Source organism: Chiloscyllium punctatum, chromosome 39 (genome assembly GCF_047496795.1).
Source record: "Chiloscyllium punctatum isolate Juve2018m chromosome 39, sChiPun1.3, whole genome shotgun sequence".
In the NCBI taxonomy this organism is placed as follows: domain Eukaryota; kingdom Metazoa; phylum Chordata; class Chondrichthyes; order Orectolobiformes; family Hemiscylliidae; genus Chiloscyllium; species Chiloscyllium punctatum.
In genome coordinates this window covers 42,668,995-42,691,037 of record NC_092777.1, presented here as the reverse complement: position 1 = coordinate 42,691,037, position 22,043 = coordinate 42,668,995, and the positions used below count along the sequence as shown (strand labels likewise).

Here is a 22,043-nt window from a genome sequence, read left to right as displayed (position 1 = left end):
TCACTTGTCTTGCATACTTCGAAATGGAGCTCCAATGCGTCAATTTCCAAGCATTCATTTCTTTGTACAGGCAATTGTGCTTTTTTATTTCCCCCACCCCTATGTGTAAAGGAGGTGATGAGCTGACTTAGCACACTGCTGGTTATTATCGAAAATCTTTTAATATCGTGCTCTGAAAATGTGTTGCTGGAAAAGCGCAGCAGGTCAGGCAACATCCAAGGAACAGGAGAATCGACGTTTCGGGCATGAGCCCTTCTTCAGGAATGAGAAAAGCAGGCTAAGATAAAAGGTAGGGAGGAGGGACTTGGGGGAGGGGCGTTGGAAATGCGATAGGTGGAAGGAGGTTAAGGTGAGGGTGATAGGCCGGAGTGGGGGTGGGGGCGGAGAGGTTAGGAAGAAGATTGCAGGTTAGGAAGGTGGTGTTGAGTTCGAGGGTTGGGGCTGAGACAAGGTAGGGGGCGGGGAAATGAGGAAACTGGAGAAATCTGAGTTCATCCCTTGTGGTTGGAGGGTTCCTAGGCGGAAGATGAGGCGTTCTTCCTCCAGCCGTCATGTTGTTATGGTCTGGCGATGGAGGAGTCCAAGGACCTGCATGTCCTTGGTGGAGTGGGAGGGAGAGTTGAAGTGTTGAGCCACGGGGTGGTTGGGTTGGTTGGTTGGTCCGGGTGTCCCAGAGGTATTCTCTGAAATGTTCTGCATGTAGGGCGGCCTGCCTCCCCAATATAGAGGAGGCCACTTTCGTCCCCAGTGACATCACTCACCTGCACAATGACCACGCCGCATACGTCTCCGCCCCACGCCGATTCCGTCACCACGCCTAACCCCGCCCCCATGCCAATTCTCCGTCCACAAGCCTAACCCCGCCCCCACACCGATCTCCATTCGCAAGCCTAACCCCAGTCCCGCCCCGATCCCCGCCCCCACGCCCAACCCCACCCCCACTCCCAGCTCCAGCCCCACACCAGGTCTTAGCTCCCAGCCCTGCCGTGTTTTCACCATCCCTCCAGAACTACCCCTCTCTGAGGATGAAAGATCAGTCCTCGGCAGAGGCCTCACCTTCATTCCCCTATGCTCTCGGATTAATGAATTCAACACGCAGCGAGACATCGAACAACTCTTCCGCCGCCTTTGCCTCCGCGCCTACTTCTTCAACCAGGATTCTTGCCCACCCTCTGACGACCCCTTCTCCCGCCTCCAACACACCCCATCCACCTGGACACCCCGTGCTGGCCTCTTACCTGCCCTCGATCTCTTCATAGCCAACTGCCGCTGCGACATTAACCACCTCAACCTCTCCACCCCTCTCACCCTTGGAACGTGCAGCCCTCCACTCCCTCCATTCCAACCCCAACCTCACTATCAAACAGGCAGACAAGGGAGGCACGGTAGTAGTTTGGCGCACCGATCTTTACACCGCTGAGGCTAAACGCCAGCTCGCAGACACCTCCTCCTACTGCCCCCTTGACCATGACCCCACCTCCCACCACCAAACCATCATCTCCCAGACCATCCATAACCTCATCATCTCAGGGGATCTCCCATCCACCGCCTCCAACCTCACAGTCCCACTGCCCGTTTCTACCTCCTGCCCAAAATCCACAAACCTGACTGCCCCGGCCAAATCCATTGTCTCAGCCTGCTCCTGCCCCACCGAACTCATCTCTGCATACCTCAACACGGTCCTGTCCCCCTTAGTCCAAGAACTCCCCACCTACGTTCGGGACACCACCCACGCCCTCCACCTCCTCCATGATTTTCGCTTCCCCGGTCCCCAATGCCTTATCTTCACCATGGACATCCAGTCCCTGTACACCTCCATCCTCCATCATGAAGGACTCAAAGCCCTCCGCTTCTTCCTTTCCTGCCATACCAACCACTATCCTTCCACTGACACCCTCCTTCGACTGACTGAACTGGTCCTCACTCTGAACAACTTCTCTTTCCAATCCTCCCACTTCCTCCAAACCAAAGGAGTAGCCATGGGCACCTGCATGGGCCCCAGCTATGCCTGCCTCTTCGTAGGATATGTGGAACAGTCCATCTTCCGCAGCTACACTGGCACCAACCCCCACCTTTTCCTCCGCTACATCGTTGACTGTATCAGCACTGCCTCGTGCTCCCACGAGGAGGTTGAACAGTTCATCCACTTTACCAACACCTTCCACCCCGACGTCAAATCTATCTGGACCGTCTCAGACTCCTCCCCGCCTTCCTAGACCTCTCCATTTCTGTCTCGGGCAACCGAATCAACACGGACATTTAATATAAACCGACCGACTCCCACAGCTACCTAGACTACACCTCCGCCCACCCTGCCCCCTGTAAAAACGCCATCCCATATTCCCAATTCCTTCGTCTCTGCCGCATCTGCTCCCAGGAGGACCAGTTCCAATACCGAACAACCCAGATGGCCTCCTTCTTCAAAGACCGCAATTTCCCCCCAGACGTGATCGACGATGCTCTCCACTGCATCTCCTCCACTTCCCGCTCCTCCAATCGCCACCAGGGCAGAACCCCACTGATTCTCACCTACAATCCACCAACCTCCATATACATCGTATCATCCGTCGTCATTTCCTCCACCTCTAAACGGACCCCACCACCAGGGATATATTTCCCTCCCCTATCAGTGTTCCGAAAAGACCACTCCCTCCACGACTCCCTCGTCAGGTCCACACCCCTCACCAACCCAACCTCCACTCCCGACACCTTCCTCTGCAACCGCAAGAAATGTAAAACTTGCGCCCACACCTCCCCCCTTACTTCCCTCCAAGGCCCCAAGGGATCCTTCCATATCTGCCACAAATTCACCTGCACCTCCACACACATCATTTACTGCATCCGCTGCACCCAATGTGGCCTCCTCTATATTGGGGAGACAGGCCGCCTACTTGCAAGTTGCAGAACATTTCAGAGAACACCTCTGGGACACTCGGACCAACCAACCCAACCACCCCATGGCTCAACACTTCAACTCCCCCTCCCACTCCAGCAAAGACATGCGAGTCCTTGGACTCCTCCATCGCCAGACTATAGCAACACGACAGCTGGAGGAAGAGCACCTCATCTTCCACCTAGGAACCCTCCAACCACAAGGGATGAACTTAGATTTCTTCAGTTTCCTCATTTCCCCGCCCCACACCTTGTCTCAGTCCCAACCCTTGAACTCAGCACCACCTTCCTGACCTGCAATCTTCTTCCTGACCTCTCCACCCCCATCCCCACTCCGGCCTATCTCCCTCACCTTAACCTCCTTCCCCCTATCGCATTTCCAACACCCCTCCCCAAGTCCCTCCTCCCTACCTTTTATCTTAGCCTGCTTGGCACACTTTCCTCATTCCTGAAGAAGGACTCATGCCCAATACGTCGATTCTCCTGCTCCTTGGATGCTGCCTGACCTGCTGCACTTTTCCAGCAACACATTTTCAGCTCTGATCGCCAGCATCTGCAGTCCTCACTTTCTGCTAATGTCGTGATCTGCCAAACTAGAGCTTGATACCAAATTTCTTGTTGCATGAATACAATTCCGCCTTTTGAAAATATCAAAATAATCTCTCCAATTCAGTCAACAATACACCTACGCACTTAATACAACTTTTTTTTGAATGACGCTGCTGAGGAGTTACAGATCCTTGTAGAGCAGCCCATTGGCTCTTGACACGAATGACGCGCTCAATGACGTTACGGGCGACGATTGGATGGTGTGTGAACTGCCCGGAGCGATTCCACACAATGTGTAAACGTAAAGGGAACAACAGGGGTTGGGAGAAAAAAGAGGGAGTGAGAATATAAGCCACGGAATCGGAGGTAGGATGTATTCAGCATTTTCTTTTTTTTAGGCGGGGAGGAATAGCATGGGGCGGCTCTCCATTTTTATACACATCGTTACCGTTGATGTCCTGTCTGGGCGTTCACCGCCGTGTGCAGGTTTACGACCATCCGGCGTTGTTTGTTCTCCTCTGGGAGAGCCCGTGGCTCCAACCCGTGCCCCTCCCGTCGTCTTCCTCTATTATTGGCTCTGGGCATGTTTTCACCTTCCGTGGGGACGTCTGGTGGTTCGTGGCGATGGCAGAGGCACCAGCCTGGGGGAGGGGGGCGGGGTTGGGGCTCGAGCTTGCGGAGGTCAGGCGTTCGAATTCCCGGCGTTCGGGCCGCGAGCAGTGACCGTTAACGGCCGTTTCTCCTCACGGGCGAAGGCGCGAGCCGCCTGGGAGGGGGGGATGGGTCTTCGCCCACCCAACCCTTATGGCGCCTTCCCGATAGAGTAGCCAGCTCGGGTATTCCCTTCATGGTCTCTGATCGTTGTGCCTCAACCTTTTGTGCTATCCGCTGAGAACCTTCCTTGTCCCACCGGTTTTTTTTCCCAGCCAACAGTAACGGCCATCCTTCCATTTGCTTCTTTTTCCCCGCCTCTCCCATCAGGAGGACAGGGAAGTACTAATGTTCCAAAATGGGACACCAGGAAAGTTAGCCGAGAGGAATATACCTTCATCCTGCCCTAGTCGGGTGTTCTCCGTATTTATTCGTGAAGTGACTTCTCTGCTTTAATCTCCGCCGGCAAGTAATTCTGGTCCCTTTATTATAACATCGTGGTCCATGCATCGTTTCTCGTCATTAGGACATCTTTAACAATATAACATGTCAAAATGCATTTACTGTCGCTCATGTTACAGAACACATTATTTTCTCTTCAAAACAAAGGGATTTTGTTTTACAAACCCTCTACTCTATTTAACTTGGTGGCTTTTACGATGGGTAATTACAGGAAAGGGGACAAACCGATATGGAAATGAAGTGGGAACATGGGGTTTGGAAGACTGCTCGGGTGAATGATATAAACAAAAGTATGTGAACTGATTGGTCTGTTGAAGTTACCCCCCTGTGGTGAAAGTTAATTTTATGGATAAAGTAGCTTTTCAATAGGATACCCAGCTGCCCTATCTTGATACATAGCCTTGAGTTGCCATTAGGCTGCTTGACTTTTGCAAGGAGACTGAAGGTTCTCATTCAGTCCAAACCTGCGATTTCGGAATACCGATTAAGCAATTTCAATCAAGACTGTCCAATTTGGCGTTTCTTTTTTAATCGCTGCCTTTTATCAGGTTTCAGTTTCTTTTGTAGGTGACATAACAGGCTTTTTTAAATGGTATGTTGTTAGTCTAGAGTGGCACTGACGGTGCTGTTTCAAAAACAGATTTTTTTTAAAGCCGTCCCTTTATTGAAATGCAAATGAATAACAGATGTGGCGTGTAGATTTGTAAAAAGGAAATACAGATCCTCTTTCTGCTTCTATTTTCCCATAGTGAATTTTATTAGCTCGAGCAGTTTTTAATCATTAATTTTAATTTTTATTATCTTGAGGGTACTTGTTAATTATATTCCCACTCTGGAAATCGAATTTGATAATTATGGCACATCAATCGCATTCTGACACCACCGTTTTAAAATATGGCTGACTATATTAATCCACAGACCCTTTATGCTTTTGATATGACTAACTGCTAATGGCTCTCAGGTATACAGTTTTCTCCTTACCCTCAGTTTACCAATGCTGTTGTGCTACCAATTTGAAGATGAGTCTGAACCTTTTGTTTCACCATTCTTCCCTTAATCCAATAATAGATGTGCAAGACTTTTATTTATACAGTAAATATGTGCAATGACTAATTGGGATTGTAGTGATCATGTTGTTCCAACATTGCATAAATTGTCTATACCTGAAGTTTACAACACCTGCTTTGTCATCTGCTGAAATATACATCATTTTAGCTATAGCATTTTACTGTCACTTTGTGATCAAGTATTTATGGATAGCTCAGTTGTTATTATTAAGGCATGAGCAAACTTTTACAAAAACCTTTGGTTACAAAACCAGTTGAATTCATAATTGATTAATAGAATTGACAACCAAACAAGTTGTTTGTAAAATGTACTTAATAACTTTCATGACATCTGATGTTTCGGTGTTGGGGGTGCAAATGTCAAGACCAGCATTTATCCATCCTACTGCCCTTGTGTATAACTTTACTTCACCCATGAATTGGTCTTTTACTTTGTAGTATCAACTTGGGGAGTTTCAATTTAATTGTAATGCTGTACACAAAATTAGCTATCAACTGAGTCTTTGTTCCAAGTATCAATGTTTGATAATGTGCATATTGCCAAACCTCCAGATATTTAATTTAGTCAGACCACAGTTAGTCCATATACTGAGCCTAAAAAACACTAACCAATTGTTTGGCAGATTTAATCTTTGCAAATTAGAAGGTGCCATATTGATTTTGCTGCTGTCAGTTAGTGTACCATTGGTGAATTTCCTCCCTATCAGCATTGGCAGAAACTGAATTGGACTTGTCTTATAAAAACAGTGGATACAAGAGAAGGTCAGAGCCTAGGAATACTGTAGTAGTAACTTCCCTCCTGATCCCCAAAGCCTATCCACCATCTACAAGGCATAGATCAGGAGTATGATGGAATACTCTCCACCTGCCTGGATGGGTGCAGTTCAATACCATCTGGGACAAAGCAGCTCACTTGATTGACATCACATCCACAAACATTCACTCTCTCCTCCACCATGCTCATGTAGCAGCAGTGTGTATTATCTACAAGACGCACTGCAGAAATTTGTCAAAGATCCTTCAACAAATACACTTTCCAAACCCACAACTAGTTCTTTCTAGAAGGACAAGGGCAGCATATTCACTGTCCTAACTTGGAACCCCATGACTTCCTGCAATGTCACCAAGTCAAGATCCTGGAATTCTCTCCCTAACTCCATTATGGGTCTACCTACAGCATATGAACTGCAGTGGTTCAAGGCAATCATTCACCACCACCTTCTCAAGGACAACTAGGAATGACTGGCCTGGCCAGTGACACCCATGTTCCACAAGTGAATTAAAAAGAAAATCCAGTTTTGGAATATGAGCATTTCTGAAAATATTGTTAATATCTGACACTTCCTCAGTTGCATTTGAGAAAGTGCCTTTGCCTTAATTCGTAGCAGTCATTTTGAAGGTACTATCACAATGATGCAAACAGATTCTTCAGAATTTACCCTGTGGGTTCTGAGCACATCCATAGGGCTCCAGTAGGGGTTAGAAATGTGCACTGAGAGAAACAGTGTGCCTTTTCACCTGAGGAATCAGTGAACTTTGCCATCCAGTTAAGAATAACGGGCAGGATTCTAATCTGGAGGCATACCAATTTGAGAGCAATATTAGCAGGTTTCCATGGCAGGCAAATGGGAGCAAAGTATAAGCCTTTTTTTTTGTCAATGTAATTTAAGAGTAAAAGTCACCTTTCCAGCATTGAGGGCCCACTTTGGGTTTGGGATTTTTTTTTATTGGGGTAAACAAAGAAACGGAGATATTCTAAATTTGCCTGGTGCACTGGCTCAAACGTCCTCCGGACGGCTAAAATAGACTGTTGGGGAAGATCCCAATTACGCTCATTCAGTTCACCTTAAATGGCCACTGGTTAGCTTAATCTTCTCCTTGCCACAGTTTGAGGATTTCCACAGGTAGCCTTAACACAATCCAATCCTATCTCAGGACAAGCAATAAAAAGCCCCATTTCCATCAGGAAGTGGGGGACTAGAACAAAGGCCTTTGGGTACCATTATTGCCTATCCTGTTACTCTAAAATCTCCAAGCCTACGTTCACCACCTCTATTCCTGTGTAGATATCAAGTTAATGAGTTGCTGTCCCATGTTCATATAAGTGGTGGAAGTCACCAGTTTAGAATGTGCTACTAAAATATTTTCAACAATTTAATAGATTAGATTACTTAGTGTGGAAACGAGCCCTTTGGCCCAACAAGTCCACACCAACCCGCTGAAGCGCAACCCACCCAGACCCATTCCCCTACATTTACCTCTTCACCTAACACTACAGGCAATTTAGCATGGCCAATTCACCTAACCTGCACGTTTTTGGATTGTGGGAGGAAACCGGAGCACCCGGAGGAAACCCACGCAAACACTGGGAGAATGTGCAAACTCCACACAGGGAGTCGCCTGAGGTGGGAAATGAACCCGGGTCTCTGGCGCTGTGAGGCAGCAGTGCTAACCACTGTGCCACTGTGCCGCCCAAAATTTAACAGCTTGTACAAACTTGCAACCCTGATAGGCCACTGGGTAGAAAAAGTGGGTGTTTGGATGGGATGTCAACCAAGTAGAAACCTACTGGGTAGTAGGAGAAAGTGAGGACTACAGATGTTGGAGATCTATGTTAAAAAAGTGTGGTGCTGGAAAAAGCACAGCTTGTCAGGCAGCATCTGAGGAGCAGTAGAGTCAACGTTTTGACTATAAGCTCTTCATCAGGAAGGTCGATAATGGTAGCAAAGGCCTTTGTTCTAATCCCTCAGTTCCTGATGTATATGGATCTTTTTATTGTCCTGAGATAGAATGAGATTGTGTATATCAGGGCTTCCTGATGAAGAGCTTATGCTCGAAATGTTGACTCTTCTGCTCCTCGAATGCTACCTGACCAGCTGTGATTTTCCAGCACCACACTTTTTGACCTATTGGATAGTGTCAAGCTTTTTGACTATTACGGCAGCTGTTCTTATTTGGACAAACGGGAAGTATTCCATTGCACATCAAATAGCTTTGTAACTGGTGGAGAGGCTTGCTGGAGGTGGGCCACCTTTGGGGTACCTGTCTTCTGATCTGCTTTAATTTCTGTAGCATTTGAATGACTTGTTTAGTATCTAGCCAATGGAATCCCTTAAATGTTGGTGAGGACTTGTGATCAATCACTTCTTGGAGGTTGTGTTTTGAAGAAGTTACCAAGGTGATAGATGAGAGCAGCATGGTAGATGTCTGTCTGCACTTTAGCAAGGCCTGCAACAGAGACCCACATGGGTAGTCTGGTTTGTAAAGTTAGATCACGTGGGATCTAGTGAGAGGGAGCCACTTGGATAAAAATTGGCTTGACAGAAGATCAAGGATGGTAGTAAAGGATTATTATTCGGACTGGAAGCCTTTGACCAGAGGTGTGCTGCAAGGATTGGTTCTAGGTCCACTGTTGTTCGTCATTTATGTAAACGATTTAATGAGAATGTCGGAGGTATGGTTAGTAAGTTTGCGGATGACACCAAAATCAGTGGTGTAGTGGACTGTAAAGACTATTATCTAAGAGCACAATGAGATCTTCATCAGTCGGGACAAAAGGCCAAGAAGTGGCAGGTTTAATTTAGATAAATGCGAGATGTTGTGTTTTGGTGAGGCAAACCGGGGTAGGACTTGCGCAGTTAATGGCAGGACCCTGAGAATGTGGTTGAACAGAGGGGTGGGGTTCATTGTTCCTTGAAGGGATGTTGCATGTAGACCCGGGTGGTAAGGAAGGCATTTGGCACACTTGCCTTCATTGGTGAGAGCATTCAGTACTGGAGTTGAGGTGGCTATACAAGACATTGGTGAGGCTACTTTTGGAACACTGCGTACAATTCTGGTTGCCCTGATGTTGAACTAGAAAACTCACATGGAAAAGAATTCCAAGGATGTTGCCAGGACTGGAGGGTTTGATTTACAAGGAGAGGCTGGTATTTTTCACTGGGGTGTCGGAGGCTTTTTTTTTTGGGAGGTGGGGGGTGGGGAAGTACGGTGACCTCAGAGGTTTATATGATCATGGGCCTGGTTAAAGTGAATACCAAGGTCTTTTTCCAAGGGTAATTGAGTCCAAAGCTAGAAGATACAGATTTAAAGTGAGAAAGAAAAGATTTAAAAGGGACTTAAGGGGCAGCTTTTTCATGCAGAAGGTGTTGCGGGTATGGAATGAGTTGCCAGAGGAAGTGGTCGAGACAGGTACAATTACGACACTTAAAAGGAAAAGTTTAGTGAAAGATGGGCCAAACGCAGACAACTGGGACTCATTCAATTTAGGGCCTGGTCGGCAGGGACGAGTTGGATCAAAAACTCTGTTTCTGTGTTGTATCACCCTATGATTCTATTCTGCAGTAGAAATATTATTTGCTATTCGTCCAAGACACCGGGTTATCAAAGTCTTGCTTCATGCGGGCATGATCTGTGTTCTTATGAGAAGAATTATTATTGTAAAGGGAGCTGAATGTTGTGCAGTCATTAGTGAATAGTTCCATTTAAGACCTTGCGATAAAGTGAAGGTGATTACATAGGACGTACATAGGGCCCATGTAGTGGTTGTGACTCTACCTCTGAGCCAGGAGACCCAAATTCAAGTCCCATCTGCTTCGAGGTGTATAACTTTATCTCTAAACACTGGTTAGAAAATATGGACACATCACACAATTGGTAAGTGGTACATTTTGTTAGTTGTGCTTCTCTCTTGTGTCCTCCTGTCTGATTTAAATCTGCCAACATAACTTTGTCTTCCCTTGTGACTTTATATACTTATCTGGTTTTCCCTCATGCATCTATACTATTCACCATTTCCATCATTCCCTCTCATAGTGATTTCCACATTCTCACCACTCTTTGGGTAAAGAAGTTTCTTCTGAATTTCTTGTTGGATCTCTTGGAACTATCCTGGGTTGATGATGTTTTGTTATGCTTTTCCCCTCGAGGAAACATTCTCTCATTCCCTCTCCCCTTTTTCTCCCCATCCTTGCTGTATTAAAGCATCTCATGATTTTAATACCTTTAGGTTACCCCACATGCTTTTTGTCAGGATAAATGAGACCAACCTATTCATTCTTTCTGGTGTACCTACCTAAAAGATGTTGCTAGGACTGGAGCGTTTGAGTTGTAAGGAGAGTTGGATAGGCTGGGACTTTTTTTTAGCATTTCATGTCATCATCCTTGTAAATCTCTGCACTCATTGCAGTCTTTTCTGTGTCCTTTTTAATATATTGTGACCAGTAATGCTTCCAATTTTGAAAATTTGGTCCAAAGTTCCACATAATAGTAAACCTTCCCTACATTTCAAATTTATCTAGTGTTTGGTTTTGTTTGTTTTTGTGCAGCCATGCTAACTGTTGGGACTTTTAATCGTTGGTGAACTTTTCTCAAATCCGTTTGTTCCTATACCCTAGCTGGGCATTCACATTCCAAGCTTTTTTTCATTTAACCTCTATTCTTTCTAACAAAGTATACTACACTTGTAATGAGCTTCATCTGCCCTTCTTTAAAACATGTACTGCTGTAATTTGTCACTGTTCTCCATAATGACAATCCCTTTTCCTTCTCACTCTTCCACATCCTACCAACAAATTTGATGTCACCTGTACATTTTAGATGTTTTGGATTGTAAAGTAACGTGTGGTTCAACAGCGGTCCTAGCACTCATTCTATGGAACACCACTTCCCACTTATCTTCATTCTGAAGAACTACCGTTTACTCCCACATTCAGCTCTCTGTCTTAAAGCCAGTTAGCAATCCCATTGTGCTTTTGCCCCCAGAGATTGCGTTCAGTAACTTTCCTTAGTTGATTATGGGGCTTCTTTACTGAAAGCTCCAAATACTCCATAGGTATGTCGAAACATCCCAGAGCAGCCATGCAGACCTCCTACAGAATGATATCCTTCGATTGAAATGATTTGCCTTTGACACGCTCCAATTTGCCCCATTTCAAATTTTCTTCAGGGGTTCGGATCCCTAACTAGAATTCGTACAGTGCGAGAAGAGGCAATTCGCCTCAGAGTCTGCACCGTCCCACTGAAGACCTTGCGATTTGAGATATGGTGAAAAAAAGTACTTTGGAAATTATTAGGCCGTGCTAGCTATTAAGTGGTTTTGAATAAGTAAGTTTAGTTGTTTAACTCAGAAGATCCTTGATATTCGACCTGAGAGGTTCACTTTTGCCCTGCCGGGTGACCATCAGGAATTTGGTTGCTTCATTTTTAATAAATAGAACGACGTGTTTCGTACATCCTAATACATACTGTTGAGTAAGCTCTGTGTCCTGGTATGAAGTTTTCCACGTACAGGTACGTGAGAGTTAAAGGGGAGGAGATAGTGTCCGGTTCTTGCTCAAACTGCGCCACCCTTACCAGTTAAAGTTGTGTATTCTGTATCTTTCAATTAGTCCACGGAGAAATTTCGAGAGTCGCACATTCAGCTCAGGGCACTTTCCGCGTTTTTTAAAAAGAAATCAGGATCCTAGTTCCGCAATAATCTGGTGTCGGCTTCTTACTATTTAAAAAAAACTCGGTTGAAAAGGAAGGGATCGAATTGCAGTGTTCGAGAGGCGATCGATTGCGGACTCTTAGAGTTCTTGCCATTTGAAGTGTTGCGATTACAAGTTTTGAGGGCTATCGACTTTATTAACTGGGTATGCCTTAGAATTTTATTTCGGATTCTGTGCGAAACTCGAACATTTTGGTCCAGGCGTTACGACTTCGAGCATGATGTCACTGTCTGTTCATGTTAGTTTAAAAGGCGAGTGCTGGAGTTTCGATGGTTTACCGCCCCCTATCCGAATATAGAGATGATGTCAGAGTCTATTCTTCGCAATGTTCAGCTGCAATTCATCTGTTGATTTTGAAACAAAATTGAATTTTTAAAATTTAACCACCAGTTAATTGTTTCTTTACCTGCCTCCCTTCGAAAAAAGCTCAGTTAGGAACAGTTTGCTCAATGGGGCATTTTGTTATATTTCTGCCCGGCCGTGGACTTCTCTAGAAGCGACTGCTGCATTTTGGTATTGGAGCCAAAAATGTAAAGGGAAAAAATCCGAATAAATAGTCGGAATTATAATAGGAATGGTTGAACTGAACTAAGCTATACTTACACCCCTATCTTCATGAAGGAACAATTGCTTGGTGATGTTTTGGATGAGTCATTTATTTTTGTCCCAGTATCACAGCCCCAACAGATCATTAAATATGAAAACGTTTGGGAGCCAGCAGAATTGTTTAGTTGAATCGCTGGAAGACCTGCACAGCCTGAAACTAAATTGGAAAATTTTCAGTATAATATTAGGTCAAGATGGCAGTAAGTATTTTTATTTCTGAAGATATGTTAGAAACAGCAGTAGGCTATTCAGCCCATGCAGCCTGCTTTGACATACAATTAGATAATGGCTGAGCAACTATCTCAATTCCACTAAGTAGTGCTCTCTCCACATCCCTTGATTTTATTAGTCTCCAGGAATTCCTTGATTTCTGCCTCAAACATGCTAAAAGATTGAGCTTCCATAAATTCTGTGTGGTTAGAGATTTACCACAGTGGGGGAAAAAATCATCTTCATCTCATTCTTTTGAAGGCAACCAGATAAGTTGCAAGTCTGAGGAGTTTCACAACGTATGTTTCTGACTATATTTTAGCCCAAGGCAATATTCATACGTATCTGGTCATACCAATTTTTATCCTGTTTGTACACTCCATTTTGTGTTTGATACATTTTTCCATATTTTAAATAAGCTGATTACTCAGAGCGGTTGAAGACGAAAATGAGATTCGAATGGGCTGTTCTCAGTATCTATATGCATGTGTCATTGATACTACTCTTATTACTGGATGATCTAATATCCTGCAGTTAATCATCCATTGTTGTATTAAAATTCTTTCTTTATTTTTCTGTATTTTCTTTTGCAGATGTATTGCTAAATTTCATCACGTGAAAATCATTTGACCCACGTTGTTGATTTGGCATTTTAGATGTGCCATTGAAAATGTCATCTGGTTCTTTATGTAGGGCAATGAAAATTGGCACTTGCCTGTAGCAGTTCAGAGAATGTTGGTGAAGCAAGAGAAACTCATTCACCTAAGTTGATGCATGACACAAGTTCAGGGAAAGGGAGTGTTTATAACTGGTGAAATATGCTCATAAGTAATCAGGAAAGAAAAAGGAAACTGACTGCAATGCATTTTTTATCCTCAGCAGAGCAAAATTTTTTGGAGCAGCTCTTCCTGAGATTTACTTGCCGTGTTCATTACAATACCATCCATTACATTACATTGTTTTCCTGCCTGTAGTGACTCCTGATTTATGCATTCTTAAGCTAAAGAATCACATTAATTTTTCAAGAAATTTATTATCTCTGACTTAGTTTTCCTGGATTCCACAGTTAGCTGGGTATTCCTTGATTAGGTTAAACTGTGTTCTGTCTTTTTTTCCTCCTCCTTTCCTTGTCATCCCTTTCGCAGCCACCTTTCCCCTTGTCCCTAGTAAAAGGTACTCCCAGACAAGTTTCTTGCTCTGCTCCTTCCCAGCTGTTTACTGCTTCTGCAGTCACAACTGTTTCACTCATTAACAAGCCAATTAGCATAAATGCAAGAGAAAAACAAAAAAAGAGAAGCAGTGGTGCTAATGCTGACCCTTGGAGAACATTGTGTATTTTCCTAAAGTCTGAAAAGCAGCCATTCGCCACCACTTTATTTCCTGTTATTCAATCAAGTTGCAATCCATGCTGCACCTTCCCCTTGTATTTTGTTGGCAGGCCTTTTTTTTTTCACAGCACTTTGTCAAATGCTGTTTGGAAGTGTGTATAAGGCGAATCAACTCCCATTTCCCCCAAATGTCTGTTATTTTGTTGAAAAATTCTAACAATTCAGTTAACACTCTGCTTTGAACACATGGTTGTTTTATCTTTATTAGTCCTGCTTTTCCGAGTTAATGTTCTTGTGTTGGTATATCGTCTCAACATTTTACTACCACTAAAGTTACGCAGATTGACTTGTAGTTTTATCCATGTATCCTTGTTGTTCACCCTTTCTGTTTTGTCTGTCTTTTTTATTATACAGGGAGTTCTGACTTTGATTTCTATCCCCCACTTCATTGGAATATACTTTGACCCTACCTAAACTGCTCATTTTGAAAAACAGCCTGCTATGACATTGCAACTAATATAGTGATCAAGAAAATTCTCTTGGACACACTCAGCCATAACCTTAAACCAACCAATGCAATAATACAATACCAAACTGGTGTCATAAAACTAGTCCAATATCATCATATTTTAGTAAAAGAGTTAGTCAAAGGGTTGCAGCTTTTGTTAGACCTCATTGATGTTTCTTTTAGTTGTCTTAATTGCTGTTCCTTGTATTTAATAAAGGGCAGACTGGTATTGGAGACAACTCAAAAGAGATTCATTGATTTCAAGAATGAAGGAATTGACTTAAAGAACAGATAAACAGGTTGGGTCTTTATTCATTGCAGTTTAGGATAATAAGTGGGCACTCATTTAAAACTGAGGTGTGAATGAATTTCTTCCAAGTGTAGTGATTATATCTGGAATTCTCCAACTCCGTTGTGAAGGCTTAATCACTGAAAGTACTCAGGAGGTAGTTAGGTTTTTGAAGTTTTGGGAGTTTAGAGTATGGAGAGCAAGCTCAAAAAGAACTGAGACCAGGGATGATTAGCCCTAATCTTATTATATGGTGAAATAGGCTAAAGGGGCCAAATGGCCTACTGCTACTCCTATATTCTGTATAGTAAGCTGTTAGTGAACATTGTCAAGTAGTTTGGTGGGAGGTTTCCAAACAATAAAAATAGAGACCAACTTCCAGAAACCTGCATAAGAGTAGGACCACGTCGTTGCATTCCTTCTCCAAAACAACAGGATTTTTAAAATTCCAATGTTTCAGTGGCAAAGCCACTCTACTGATGGTTTTTGGATTGTAGGAAATCTATACTGTAACTAACAGCTCCAACAATTTTTCAAGCAAAAACATAAATGCCATAACAGTTTCACATTAAATACTGTCCATCGCGTGCAATATCTCCTGAAGGCAAGGTTTGTTCAAGTGTTTTGTGGTTCATTGAATAGTAGCATGCATGGATGTTGTAGAGGTAACTGAATCAGTTTTTAAAAAGTAGTATTTACTATGGTCCTTTTTGTGTATTATCTGCACCATTAATTTCATTAGTTTGGAGAGTAAAAATATGCTCATCACATTTTTGATTTACATGTAACTTGCTAAGCTGCTTTTGTATTCTTTGCAAACCTTGCATGTATTCAGCCATCACACCATGTGGTCATATATTTGTGAGATGGTGCACTGTGCATGCCAAGCTGTGGCATGTCTCCTCTCTTTTCTTGCACTTCCCCACCCCACCCCACCCCACCCCACCCCAAACCTGTCCCCAAACACCCCAAAAATCCACCAAGCACCATAATCTCTAACTTTGTGTTTCCATACATGAAAAACATAGGGAATAGGGACAGGAGTATGTATATGGCACATTAAGCCTAAATCCCACCTGATCCAGTGGTGTGTAAAAACATTTCTGAACATAAAATTTAAACCAAGTTCTACTTGCCATGTGAGTACAGTCTGTTCTGCTATAACACGTTTCTTCAACACTAATTGAGTTTAACGCAATTGAAGAATTTAGATCGTTATTTGTAGAACACAAATTTTCCTTGCCTGTATTCACTATAATGCGATTCTGGCCCCATTGGTTTAAATGGCCCGGCTATTGTGTACTTTTCTTAATGAGATCAAATAAGAACAGAACTACTGTGTTATATTAGAACCAACTTTAGTGACTATGGTTTATATTCCTTCACTCTCTTCCCCCACCCTGCCCACATACACATGCACTATCATGTCCCTGATTTATATGACACTGGCCCATGTTCTGCAGTAACAATTCTCCATATATAAAATTGGGCCCACTCCCCAGTTTATTTGTGGATAGATGTCGCAGAATTCTCCACCTCCATATCCTTATTCTATGAGGATGTCTAAGAAAGGGAAAAGGTGGTGGAGGTTTATCAAACTATCTTTAATCTTTTTACCAAAATTTTCATGTTGGATGCATCATATACCCTGTCAGCCTATTGAAAATGAGCAATGTCATGGCTATGTTTTAATTGCCCTTTCTAAGCAAATTATTTCCAATTTTTATAGAAGTCTAAAAGATAGAGCCTATAGGTTATGTAGGTTTTACATATCCATTTTATTGGCAATCATCATCAGAAAAAGCATACTTTCTGAAGTATAAAATGTTAAAGAGACATCTGTGTTCATAGAAGCCAGACTTTGTTTAATCAAAATGATCTTGTCCCATTTGGAGAAATTTGTGACAAGATTAACTAGAAGACCAAATTTGTTGAACAACTTCAAAGTAATGATGCAGTTTTGAGTTATCAATTTGCCGGCATAACTGAATTCCTCTCTAGATTATAAGGCAGCCTCTGTCTCATCTGTGAGTGAAGTCTGCTATGGCTTTCGAATGAACCCTTGGTTGTAGCTAATTGAAGGGCAATTTTATTTCCTACTCATTAAAATCAGTGGGCTGTAATCAGCTTTAAGTTGATCAGATCTGTTCAGAGTTGAATGCAAGTTGTTTTCCTTACATTATTGTTTTTCAGGTATGAATGCTTTGCTTAGATTTTATTGGTCAGACAGCAGTACATATAATTTTAGTTTCTTTGGGTCTGTCACTACATAGTTAGTATATAGCAATAAGGATAAAATGTTGCCATTCTGCAACTTTTTGTTTCTTTGCAGTTGATGTATTCATCTGAAACGCAAGAGAGCCATTATCTGCTGTAGCTTTTTAGCCAGCGTACCTGATTCTCTCAAATTAACTAAGTAACTGGATGATTTAAAATTGCAGAAACAAGAGTCATAATTGCATCTGTTTTCACGTTTTGTGGATAAATATGCAGTATCATTTTTCTGAAGAGTTCCTGCAAAGGTGAACTTAATCAATAAATTTCTAGCTACAGACAAAACATCCATGTTCAATAGCCCTTCCATATTGTTAGCCATCTCCTATAGGATTCAAAAAGAAGTATTGAATTTGACTGCGGTATCCCAAACTAATGAAAATCTGTTTTAGTTGAGGACAGATCTCAAACTTCTGAAGCCATAGCTTTTGTAATTCATTTTCAAGTTTATTAACATATAGTCGACTGCTAGACTTTTTCCTGTCTGTGTGTAGTTAAGCCTTTTGAATGGATACTTTATTTTACCATTTCTATCACCAAATGTTGACAATGAGCATATTGGTAAATGAGTCTTGGTTAAGAGGAAAGTCCCACAATTAGTGTTGTAATCCCACATTGTTTCAAATTCTAAACTATACCTATTACAATGGCTGTATTCATTTTTCATACTCCAGCCCTTTTTTTGTCTGCATTATAGATGACATTCCAGAGTTAAATCTAAGGTGTATTTCATCTCCTGTGCCTATGTTGATTTCCAGTAGAGTTCTGTGAAGGAAGAGGGCAATATGCTTAGTATTTTGTCTCTTTTCTTGTGTCAATTTTGGTTTTGGATCAACTCCCTTGCCTCTCATTTTAAAAAAAATGGGTTTGAGCTTTCCTCCAGTTTTAATCGTCCTGGGCAGGCTGTCATTTGAATGTAGTATAACACATGTTATTAAAACTCAACCATGTGTGCTCTGGTGTTTGTGTTTTTTTTTAAAAAAACACAACGCTCCAAACTGTTTTGACTGAGGAGCCTCAAATAAAACTGCCGAAACAGATTACTGAATTATTTGTTTCTTGCTATTCACTGGATCTCTTGCGTCAACCACCAAAGAGATTGGATGTGAAGCAATTTTGGACTAGGTGAAAAATGTTTTATAATTGGTACTGCATTCTTTTCACTGTCACCAAATCTTGAAGACTTTTGAATGAAGGAATGAATTTACATAGGTTATGCCTGTTGTTTGTAATGAAGCATAGTTGCGGCACAGAATGTTGTACATATCTGGTCAGGGGTAAGTTCCTTCATTCAACTGAAATGTAAGGCTGACAACAGACATAATCAAAGGGACGTATACCTGGATAGTATGCTACCTCTGCTATTGTGACACACTAAAGCTTCATATCCTACCCTATTTTGCACTGGTGTAGAATTCAGAGGATGGGCAAGAAAGTTGTAAAAGATTTCACCCACCATCAGGTGGGGAAGATCTATAAGTAGTATTAATTGCTTTAGACAGGCATCTGAGGTTTATCTCTATCTTTTTTGGCAGCATGGGGCTGAACCATATTTTGAAATGTACTACCTTGCTACGAAATGCACAAGTGAATGAGCAGGTGAGGTGTGGATATGGAGACAAACAGTAAGCATTACAGAGGAGCGGGTCATATAAATACCCTGTGACAGGCTATCAATAAAAGTGGGTGTGGTGGGTTGCTGTGACAAGTAGTCAGCACCACCGAGTGGAGCCTCAAGCTGAAAACTCTCACAGAAGGTGGCAGACCTGAGTGGAACTTAAGACATAATGATTTTTCTAGTCTATGCTTAACTGTCAGTAGTAATAAAATTTTAAAAAAACAAGAGTTCATATTCCATTTCATTATGTCTGGGGAGCTCGGGCCAGTGATTTACACATCCTGCATTGTGAAATGCTAAATGTTCCTAATTTTTGATATCCATGTGTGCAGGAGGTGGCTGTGGCTGGGGCAAATTGAGCCCAGCATTTTGGTGCTTAAGTGACAATTCCGGATGCATTATAGTGCATTTGAGGCTGAGAGGCTTGTGGTTAGCAAGTTTTCAGGAGCTAGTCAGCCCACAACTTAACAAAGCATAGGCAGTGAGGAAAATAGTGTTCTTTCCCCCCCCCCTTTTTTTTTGGATGAAATAAGGGAAACAACCATGCATCTCATTTTATAAACTCTATTTTGGCCTTGGTTAACTCGGTGACAGTTGCTCAATGGAAGCCAGCAGAACCAAGATCATGGCAATGTGAATGGTCCAGCTGCTTGGGTTATGGGAATGGAGCTGAGGCAAAAGTGTGGAAGAGCAGAAATGGTGCTGTGTTAGTGAGGAGAATAGATGGGTGCTTCAGTAGCTGTAGATATGACTGCAGAATCTATGTAGCCTCCTAGATGTCATGGTCCAGGATGTCATGGAACTGCTGCAGGTATTCTGGGAGGGAGGGGTCCTAACATGGACAGCAATGAGCTCCTGCACACAGACTTCAGGAAGTTTAGATAGCAAATTGAAAAGCAGAACTTCAAAAATAATAATCTCCGAATTACTTCTGGTGCCATGCCATAGTGAATATAAAGATAGAGCAGATGAATGAATGCTTGGAGAGATGGTGCATGAGTGAGTGCTTTAGATTCCTGAGGCAATAGAATCATTTGTGGAGGAGGGGTAAACTGTGTATTGGATGGGTTGCATCTGAACAAGAACAGAGCCAGCATCCTCACTGGCAGCTTTTTCAGTGCTGTTGGGATGCACTAAATTGGCAGTGGGAAGGTAATGAGGAATTCAAGTTAAAATGCAAATGAGTGAGTCTAGAAGGCGGAGGAAACAGGTTAGAGAAGCAAGGAGTCAATATGTCTAGCTAAATGGAATATATTTTCATGCAAAGAGCCTGGAGAATAAGGTAGATGAGCTGAGGGCATTGGCACATGATAGTATGATATCAATAGATTTGACTGAGAGTTGGCTGAAAGTTGGATGTAGTTGGCAGCTGGTTAAAAAGTGTTTAGATGAGGCAGAGAGGGGGAATAGAAGAAGATAAGATGAAGATTGGAATATTGATCAAGGAATCACTTAGGATTCCTAAGTGGTAGGATGATGTCTTGGATTTGTCAAATGAGGCAATGTGGGCAGAGGTGTTTTTTTTTAAAAAACATAAGTTCTGTAGGTCTTTGCAGATACAATGGGCTGAAAGGCCTCCTTTGCTTTCAATGACTAAGTCTCCTATTCGCAGGTCGATAACTTTGGTTGATGCTAGGACCAAATGGTAAGATGAATATAGCATTAGTCTTTGTTTACAATTGCAATTTGCAATGCTTCACACATTTACACTTTTGATTTCTTAGAATTGTCCAGCACAGAAGGCATTTCAACATTTCTTGCCAGTGCTGATTCTATGAAAATTATCCAATTGTTTCCAATCCCTTGTTCTTCAGCTGTAATCCTTCAAAATGTTTCTTTTTCAACTCTGTCCTATTTTCTTGCAAACGTTGGAATTGAATCTGCTTCCACAGCCTTTGCCCTATGCAGGCCAGATTTGACACGTGTTCCAAACACAGGCTGCCACTAAAGATAGCTGACGAGAGTAAAGTTATTCCATGACATCAGTCAGCTGTGACATCAGGGTCCTGTTGTGCCAGTATATCTCTGCATGTGCACAGTGGCGTCATGATTGTGATGCATGTTGACGTCAGCACAAGTACCAGCTTTGCTTCACCTGCTTTCTCCAAAGCATCAGTTCATTATAACAATCATTTCGGAAATTCGTCTAGATCAGAACAGTGGTTGTTCTGAGGAACGACTGACTATTTGCAGCAGTAGGCTTCCTGTAGTTTCAAAGATCATTGCAGTCATTGGTAAATTGCATGATCTTTACTCTCATCCAAGTTAAAAATCACACAACACCAGTTTATAGTACAACAGGTTTACCTGGAAGAACTAGCTTTCGGAGCACTGCTCCTTCATCAGATTGTTGTGGAGTATAAGATTGTAAGACACCAAATTTATAGCAAAAGAACTTCTTTAAAAAAGTTCTGGGATTTGCATATGAAAGAATTGAAATCAATGTGGTCACTCCAAAGGATGAGCGACTTACCGAACAATCCAGGTCTTTTTCAATATGTAATTTCAATAGCACCAGACTGAAAACTTTAGCTATAAATTCTGTGTCTTACAATCTTATACTCTACAATAACATGATGAAGGAGCAGCGCTCCAAAAGCTAGTGCTTCCAGATAAACCTGTTGGACTATAACCTGATGTTGTGTGATTTTTAAATTTGTACACCCCAGTCCAACACCGACCTCTCCAAATCATGAATATTTTCATCAAATCCATATTAGTAGCAGGGTTTTGCTGAAGAGATTGATGGAGTTCCACCTGGAAAAGTGTGAATGATTTAATTTTGGAAGGTCAAATTTGAATGCAGATTAGAGTTAAAAGCAGGATTCTTGGCAGTGTGGAAAAACAAGAGGGATGTTGGGATCCATGTCCATAGAGCTCTCAAGTTGCCAACCAAGTTGAGAGGGTATAAAGGTGTCTGGCAGGAGTTCAACATGGCAGTGACTCAGTAGATCTGCCCTGCTGAGCTCTACACCAGAACCCAGATAAAATGGTGCACTCACCCTCCCTTTTATTACCCGATGTGGTAGAAATAGTTATTTTTTTGACCTGTAGAATTGCTCAGGGCTAGTTTAAAATAGTTAGGAAAATGACCAAAG

At 42.6% G+C, this 22,043-nt stretch overlaps 1 protein-coding gene and 1 long non-coding RNA gene across 3 annotated transcripts in view; one reads left to right on the top strand and one right to left on the bottom strand.

Annotated features, from left to right (window-relative positions):
• LOC140463992 (uncharacterized) overlaps positions 1 to 260 on the bottom strand; it is a 69,192-nt gene extending 68,932 nt beyond the window's left edge. Inside the window, exon 1 of the long non-coding RNA XR_011954833.1 lies at positions 5 to 260. This is a non-coding gene — a long non-coding RNA (uncharacterized lncRNA). The remainder of the gene's footprint in view (positions 1 to 4) is intronic.
• A 3,425-nt stretch (positions 261 to 3,685) lies between these two features.
• Positions 3,686 to 22,043, top strand: part of cdc42ep4b (CDC42 effector protein (Rho GTPase binding) 4b) — a 32,715-nt gene continuing 14,357 nt past the window's right edge. Inside the window, exon 1 of one of the 2 annotated variants that reach the window (XM_072558557.1) lies at positions 3,686 to 3,807. The gene's annotated coding sequence lies outside the window, so the exon portion shown is untranslated. Of the gene's footprint in view, positions 3,808 to 11,982; positions 12,257 to 22,043 lie in introns of those variants that run through there. The other variant, XM_072558558.1, reaches the window with a different exon arrangement.